Source organism: Urocitellus parryii, chromosome 11, assembly GCF_045843805.1.
Source record: "Urocitellus parryii isolate mUroPar1 chromosome 11, mUroPar1.hap1, whole genome shotgun sequence".
In the NCBI taxonomy this organism is placed as follows: domain Eukaryota; kingdom Metazoa; phylum Chordata; class Mammalia; order Rodentia; family Sciuridae; genus Urocitellus; species Urocitellus parryii.
In genome coordinates, this window is record NC_135541.1 from 19,561,296 (window position 1) to 19,568,997 (window position 7,702).

The window sequence follows — 7,702 nt, forward strand, 5'->3', positions numbered from 1 at the left end:
TTTCTTTAGGCCTGTATTTTGACATTTTTTTAAAATATTTATTTATTTATTAGTTATTGGCGGACACAACATCTTTGTTTTTTTGTATGTGGTGCTGGAGGATCGAACCAGGGCCGCACGCATGCCAGGCGAGCGCGCTACCGCTTGAGCCACATCCCCAGCTCCTGTATTTTGACATTTATAATAGAAAAAAAAGTCCCTTCTTGTCTTTATGCAGATAAGTGGAAAGACAAGGTAAAAAAGGATTTGAAAATATGCTGAAGGAACTAGATCACATCATCTTTTCTGATGGACCTAGAGGCTAAGGTCTGATGCCATGTAGATACCACTCCAAAGACTCAAGAGATGACCCTCACTCTTCCCCTTCCCTCACACTGCAGTCCCATCTAGTTTCCCAGGTCTAGCTAAACTAGCTGGCCTGACAGTATTGCAAGAAATTTGATCTAGTGGCTTGGAGGCAGAGTTGATGGATCTTGATGTTGATGGAGGCAAGCTCCCAAATAACCTGGTTCCTTTCCCTACTCTTCCGCCTTCCTAGATTGTTTTTTTTTCTTCTTCTTTAAGAATGGTTGATTAGTCTTACTGAACCATTTGTGTGTGTGTGTGTGTTGCTAGGGGTTGAACGCAGGGCCTCATGCATGTCAGGCAAGCACTGTACCACTAAGATACATCCCTAGTCCTCCAGAGATTTATTTATTTATTTTTAGTTGTAGTGGGAGACAGTATTTATTTTTATGTGGTGCTGAGGATTGAACCCAGGGCCTCACACGTGCTAGGCGAGCGCTCTACTGCTGAGCCACAACCCCAGCCCCCCTTATCTTATATGACCAAACTCTAGGTAGTGCAGCATGCCTCACCCCTACCATTAAGGAGTTCCAAGATTCTCATATCCTGCCCAAAGATGTCCAGCTTAATTTCCCGTGCTCTATGAACTGAGTGCTCTGATTTCTTTGTATTGGGCGCTCTCTGGTGGTTAAGATGTGCCTTGCAGGAGAATAAAATACCAATGTGAGACTGAATTTCAGGCCATCCTTAGAAGTGGGATGGTTTCCTCTAAAGATAGATAAATAAATAAACAGATGTTTAAAAAAATCCTCTCCACCTCCTGATGGGTCACTGTTTCTCATACAGGATTTCTCTCCCATGTACTTATCTCCATCAGTAGTTCTCACAACAATGAAGAGGAATTATCAGAATCTTCCAGATGAAACAGATTATAAAGTGCGTCTGTTTGGAATGAGGTACAGGGTTCAATTTTCAGCACCGTATATAAATAAATAAAATAAAGGTATATCAACAACTAAAAATATATATTTTTTAAAATGTAGTTTTTAGAAATATATATTTTTAATAATGTAGTTATTACTACATTATTAAAAATAAGTTCCTTACTACCTATATAGCATTCAAGATCCTCAAGTGATCTGAACTGAACCTACTTTTTCAACCTCATCTTCAGTTTTTTTAAGGGAAGATGAACTCATTCCTGGAACATAGCCTACCTTGCACCTTTGTTCATGCTTTATCTTCATTACCTCCACACTTGCAAGTACGTTAGCTATCAAAACCCTATGGTTTATTGTTTTCATAAGGGGATATTTAGGTGAGCACCGGTGAGTAGTTGGCCCTGAGGTGGAAGGTTATATGGGAGGACTAAAGTATGCATGGAGTGAGAATGATGACCCAAGAATTTGAAAGAACATGAAGACATCTTGAATTTCTTGTAGGTTTCTATATTGAAAATGAGATGTGGGCTGGGGATGTGGCTCAAGAGGTAGTGCGCTCGCCTAGTATGCGTGCGGCCCAGGTTTGATCCTCAGCACCACATACCAACAAAGATGTGTCCGCCGAGAACTGAAAAATAAAATATTTAAAAAAAAAAAAAAGAATGAGATGTAAGTATTCTTACTGGCATGAGAAAGTGAGAGCAAATCCCTGACAGTCTGGGCTAGAACTGCAGGTAACATTATCCAAAGCCTTCATATATAATACATGATTTGATAATAACTAATATTTAAGTAGCACTTATTAGGCACCAGGTACTGTTCTATACACTTTAAACAGACTAACTTGATCCTCGTCATAATTGCAAACAGTGTAGATAATAACTCTATCCTCACTTTATTTTGAGAAAACAGGCATAGGGAAGTTAAGTAACTTCCTAAAGTTGTACAGTCAATAGGTGGTGAGGCTGCGATTTGACTCCATATAAATCTGGCTCCAGATAAGATGTTCTTAATAACTAGAGTTTTAAGAAATATTTTTAGTTGTAGATGGACATAATATCTTTGTTTTATTCATTTAGTTTTTATGTAGTGCTGAGGATTGAACCCAGTGCCTCACACATGCTAGGCAAGTGCTTTACCACTGAACCACAACCCCAGCCTAATAACTACATTTTTTAAAATATATTTTTAGTTGATATACCTTTATTTTATTTATTTATATACGGTGCTGAAAATCGAACACTTCGACCACTGAGCCACAACTCAAGCCCCCAACAACTACATTTTAATACTGAAAATGCCTTTTCCATTGGACAAAACTGCTCCCAGAAAGCTGTGTTGTTTTATCCTGTGGTTTTAGCATCTCCTCTATCTACCACCAGCTGTCTGCATAGTCCAGGTTGAAAATCACTATCTAGTGGACACACTAGCCAGCTTTATGCCTTGGCCCCAGAATAACATGACCAAGGAAAAGGACACAGGATTGCCCTGGAGCCAGTGGCATTTCCTCAAAGACTCAAGACTCCTGGGAGAGCCAATAGAGAACAAGTTACTCAGGAAATAGAGGTTCAGAGAGAGGATATGAGGGCTTTAGGGTCACAAAGCAGCAGAGATGCAGTTACAGATCTGGAGGACAAGAGACTAACCAATATCCTGCCATCATATGATTATTTTTTCTAGGGACTCTATAGGAGGCAGATATGAAAAGACCAAATCTCTAGATGTTTCTGGTAGATACGAGGATTAGTAAATTAAATTATTTCAGTTGCAGTTATCAGGTAACCAAACTTGTTTCTGTTACTTTTTGTAACAGGAAAGTCCAATAAGCCTTCAGGTTTGGTTGGATCCAGAAGTTTAAATGATGCCCTTAGAAAGTGATTATTTGAGGGGAGTGAGGCGATGCTGGGGATTGAATCCAGGGCCTCACGCTAGGCAAGCATTCCACTACTGAGCCACATCTCCAGCCTCACAATATATTGGGTTTTTTTTTTTTTTTTTTTTTTTTTTTTTTCTTTTTCCAGGGGTGAGTGGGTTGCAGTACTGAAGATTGAGCACAGGGGCACTCTCAGTGAGCTACAGCCCTAGCTCTATTTTCTTGACTGTGTATTGTCCAGGCTAGTCTAGTCCTTGCCTTCCTCTTGCCCCAGTCTCCTGAGTTGATGTGATTATAGGCATGCACTATTGCGCCCTGGCCAGAATGTGATTTTTAAAAATTTTTTATTTTTATTTTTTTATGGTGCTAGGGATTGAACCCAGGGCTTTGTGCAAGCAGGGTGAGCTGTATCTCCAGCCTAGATGGTGATTTCTTGATAATGTTTCCTTGTCAGCTAAGTTCTTCCCCAAAAGTGGCAAGGTAGCCACCAAGAGCTCCAAGTTTATATCATATTTGCTTACCCATCCCAGGAGGGAATAAAAAATTTTCCCCCAATAGTTTAATTATAGATCCTGGGATTGTATGTCTTTTAGCCTGACACTTCCCCCAACGTCATCCAGTCACTAGCTTGGGGTGGCAGGAATATTGGAATGCTTTGATTTGCCAATTCAGGGTCATCTGCCCACTGGAACTTCAAGGTAAGGCAATCTCACCAAACCACAAATGAACTGAGTAAGGAAAGGTAGTTCACCAAGAGAAAATTGGTTTTCTTACCAGAAGAAGGAGAAATGGCTGCTGGGCATTAGCAAACATTAGTATTTACTATGCACAACCCCTACACCTTCCATGTAACAGATTCACAGTAACACATTTCCCTACCACCAACCCCATAGGCAATTACCAGATGCAAGCCATTGCTTCCTGATAGGAGCACAACAAGCAAACACATCTTGAAAACTGATATCATCTCATATGAAGTCTTCACTCCCTCCCATCAGAGTTAAGTCACCCTCTGCCTCTGAACTTGGTACATACTGCCTAATATATCAATTATTCTGTCTCCCCACTAATGAGTGGCAAGCCACTCATTTACCTCTGTATCGCCAGTGCCCAGGATGTAGTAGTTGCTAAGAAATATTGACCTGATGAATTAAAATGTATTACTAAGAATGGTCTGGCTTTGGTTTTCTGTGGAATATTCCTGAAATCATTTGGGTTTTTTTTTTTTTTAACTAACTAGGTTTCCTTTTAAAAATTTTTATTTGTTAGTTGTAGTTGAACAAAATACCTTTATTTCACTTATTTATTTTTTGTATGTGGTGCTGAGGATTGAACCCAGGGTCTCACACGTGCAAGGCAAGTGCTCTACCGCTGAGCCACAACCCCAGCCCTAGGATTCCTTTCAAGAGCTGATTTGCCACTACTTTCATGTAGCAAACCTCATACAAATTGAATGCCCTTTATGTGCCAGTTTGTGTTAGGCTCTCAGGGTTTGAAATTTGATATATTTTAGATTTAGCACCCTCTAAAGGGGCCAATTCTATCAGAATTTTTTTCCATTTTTTTTCAGAATTTCTTTGAAAAAAAATCTCAGCTGGGCATGATGGAATGCACTTGTAATCTCAGCTATTTGGGAGACTGAGGCAGGAGGACTGCAAATTGGAGGTCAGTCTCAGCAACTTGTAGGACCCTCTCTCAAAAAATAAAAATGACTAAGGACTGGTGCTGGGGCTCAGCGGTAGTGCACTTGCTTAGCATGTGTGTGTGTGAGGCATTGGGTTAGATTCTCAGCACTGCATATGCATATAAGTAAACAATGGAGTGGGGGAGTGAGAAAGAAAGAAAAATATCAGTACTGGATTCTACTCTGCTTAGAGACCCAGGGATGTTTATTTTTCCTCCCTGAGCCTTAACTTCCCTCTGCCTCCAGATAAGGACTAATGTACTCCCCCCACCCCATCCAAGATGTCAAGTCCTGTTGACTTTACCTTCAAGTCCAAAATCCAACCATGTCTCATCTTCTTACCCTAGGTAGTCCAAAGCATCAAAATCTCATTGCTAAGATCAATGTTATAGCCTCCTGTCTCATTTCTCTGCTTACATTTTTGTGCCCCTGAAGTTTTTTTTCCACAGAGCAGAGTGGTTCTTTAAAATGGAAGCTGGGCATGGTGGTACATGCCTATAGTCCCAGCTATTTGGGAGGCTAAGGCAGGATTGGTTGAGCCCAGGAGTTTGAGACCAGCCTGAGCAACAGACCAAGACTGTCTCAAAAATAAAACAAAACCTAGGAAGTTTAGACACTGTGGGAAGTTTAGACACAGTGGTAGAGTGCTTACCTCACAAGCTCTGGATTCAATCCCCAGCATGGGAAGGGGTCTGTTCAGATCCTCCAAGGACTCCCCATCTCATTCATAGTAAAAGCCACACAACTCTACATAGTAAAGCCACACTGACCTTACTATTTTATTATTTTTTTGGTAAAAAGGGATTGAATCCAGGGGTGCTCTATCTCTGAGCTATAACTCCAGTCCTCATTTCAAATCAGGGTCTTGCTAAGCTGCTGAGGGTGGCCTCAAACTTGTAATTTTCCTCAGCTTCCCAACTTACTGGGGTTACAGGCATGTGGAACCATTCCCAGCATGATCTTATTTTTTTTAAAATACTTTTTAAGTTGTCAATGGACCTTTGTTTTATATATTTATATGCAGTGCTGAGAATCAAACCCAGTGCCTCAACATGGTAGGCAAGCAGTTTACCGCTGAGCTACACCCCCAGCATGATCTTGGTATTTCTTAAATGCACTAGGCACACTTGTGCCCCAGGGCCCTTACACTGGTGGTTCCTTCTGCCTGTAATGTTCCCTTTCTCATGGTTTCTGTGTGTTACTAACTCAGTGTCTTCAGTGAAGTCTACTCTGCCCATCCTACTTAAACTGGAAACTTCCATCCTCTCTTGTTTTTCCTCCATGCCAATCATTCCCTTCTTACATACTACAGAATTTTGTTTATCCATATTTTCCTACTGACCATAAGCTCTGTAGATATCTATTAAATAGATAATTCATTCAATTGGTTTAATATTGATGTCTACCATGTGCCAAGCACTGTGATAAGAAATGTAGCTACAAGGTGATTAAGACTGTTTATAAGTCTTATTCATTTTTTTTTTTTGAGAGAGTGAGAGAGGGGAGAGAGAGAGAGAGAGAGAGAGAGGGAGAGAGAGAGAGAGAATTTTTTTAATATTTATTTTTCAGTTCTCGGCGGACACAACATCTTTGTTGGTATGTGGTGCTGGGGATCGAACCCGGGCCGCACGCATGCCAGGCGAGCGCGCTACCGCTTGAGCCACATCCCCAGCCCTCATTTTTTTTTTTTTAGAGAGAGTGAGAGAGGAGAGAGAGAGAGAGAATTTTTATTATTTATTTTTTAGTTTTCGGCGGACACAACATCTTTGTTGGTATGTGGTGCTGAGGATCGAACCCGGGCCGCACGCATGCCAGGCGAGCGCGCTACAGCTTGAGCCACATCCCCAGCCCTCTTATTCATTTTTTAAAAATATTTTTTTTTATTTGTAGTTGGAGACAATAACTTTATGTGGTGCTGAGGATCAGACCCAGTGCTTCACATGTGCAAGGCAGGCACTCTACTACTGAGCTATAGCCTCAGCCCTATAAGTCTTTCTTTTGAGAGAATAACTCATAATAACCCTTAATAGCAACAGCTCATTTATCCAATTCATCCTCTGGGATAAGTACTTGCCAAATATAACAATGATGGTTAACATTGATTAAAACAGACTGCTGTACATGCGTTATCTCATTTATTCCTCATGAAGACCTACAAGGTGAATATTTCCTATCTCATTGTAAAAACCAAGAAATTGGATTTCAAGGCTTGGAAATGGCAGAATAAGAATCAGGATCTGGATTAAGGTGGTGGGTAGCAGAGAATGGAGAGTGGGGGTCAAATAGGAGAAATTATTAGAATTTAGGATCAGCAAGACTAGGTCAGATTGGATGGGGGCAGAGGGAAAGGAGGAAATAACTCCAGCGTTTTTTGTCCTGGGGAATGAATCCAGGGTGGTAACACTGAGCTACACTTCTTTCCAACTCCTTTTTATTTTTTTTTATTTTGAGAAAGGGTCTCGACAAGTTGTCCAGAGAGGCTTAGAACTTGCGGATCTTCCTGTTTCAGCCTCCCCAGTAGCTAGGCTTAGCCGCAAGCGCCACTACTCCTAGGTTTTGGCTGGGGTGGACCAAAGTGAAACAAAGCCCAAGGGAAAGATGAAAGTCTAATTGGGGACACTTTGAGTTTGAGTGCCTGTGGGCTGCTCATGGATACAGATCCTCTCCAGCAGGAGCACAAAGGCCGTTCTGGCCTCTTCTTGGAGTCTGAAGATACGAAGGCAAACACGGGAAGAACTGGAGGTGAATTCCACTCCCTATTTTCTCTCCTCAGCGGCTAATGCAGGAAGGGCGCAGGGAACCAGGAGACAAAGGGAGCTCAGGCACCGCCTTTGTTCGGGTGGCCCTTTAAGAAGCGCGCTCCCATCGCCTAGCCCGCCTTGTATGCAAATTTAGCAGTGAGGCGAGAGCGCGCGGCTG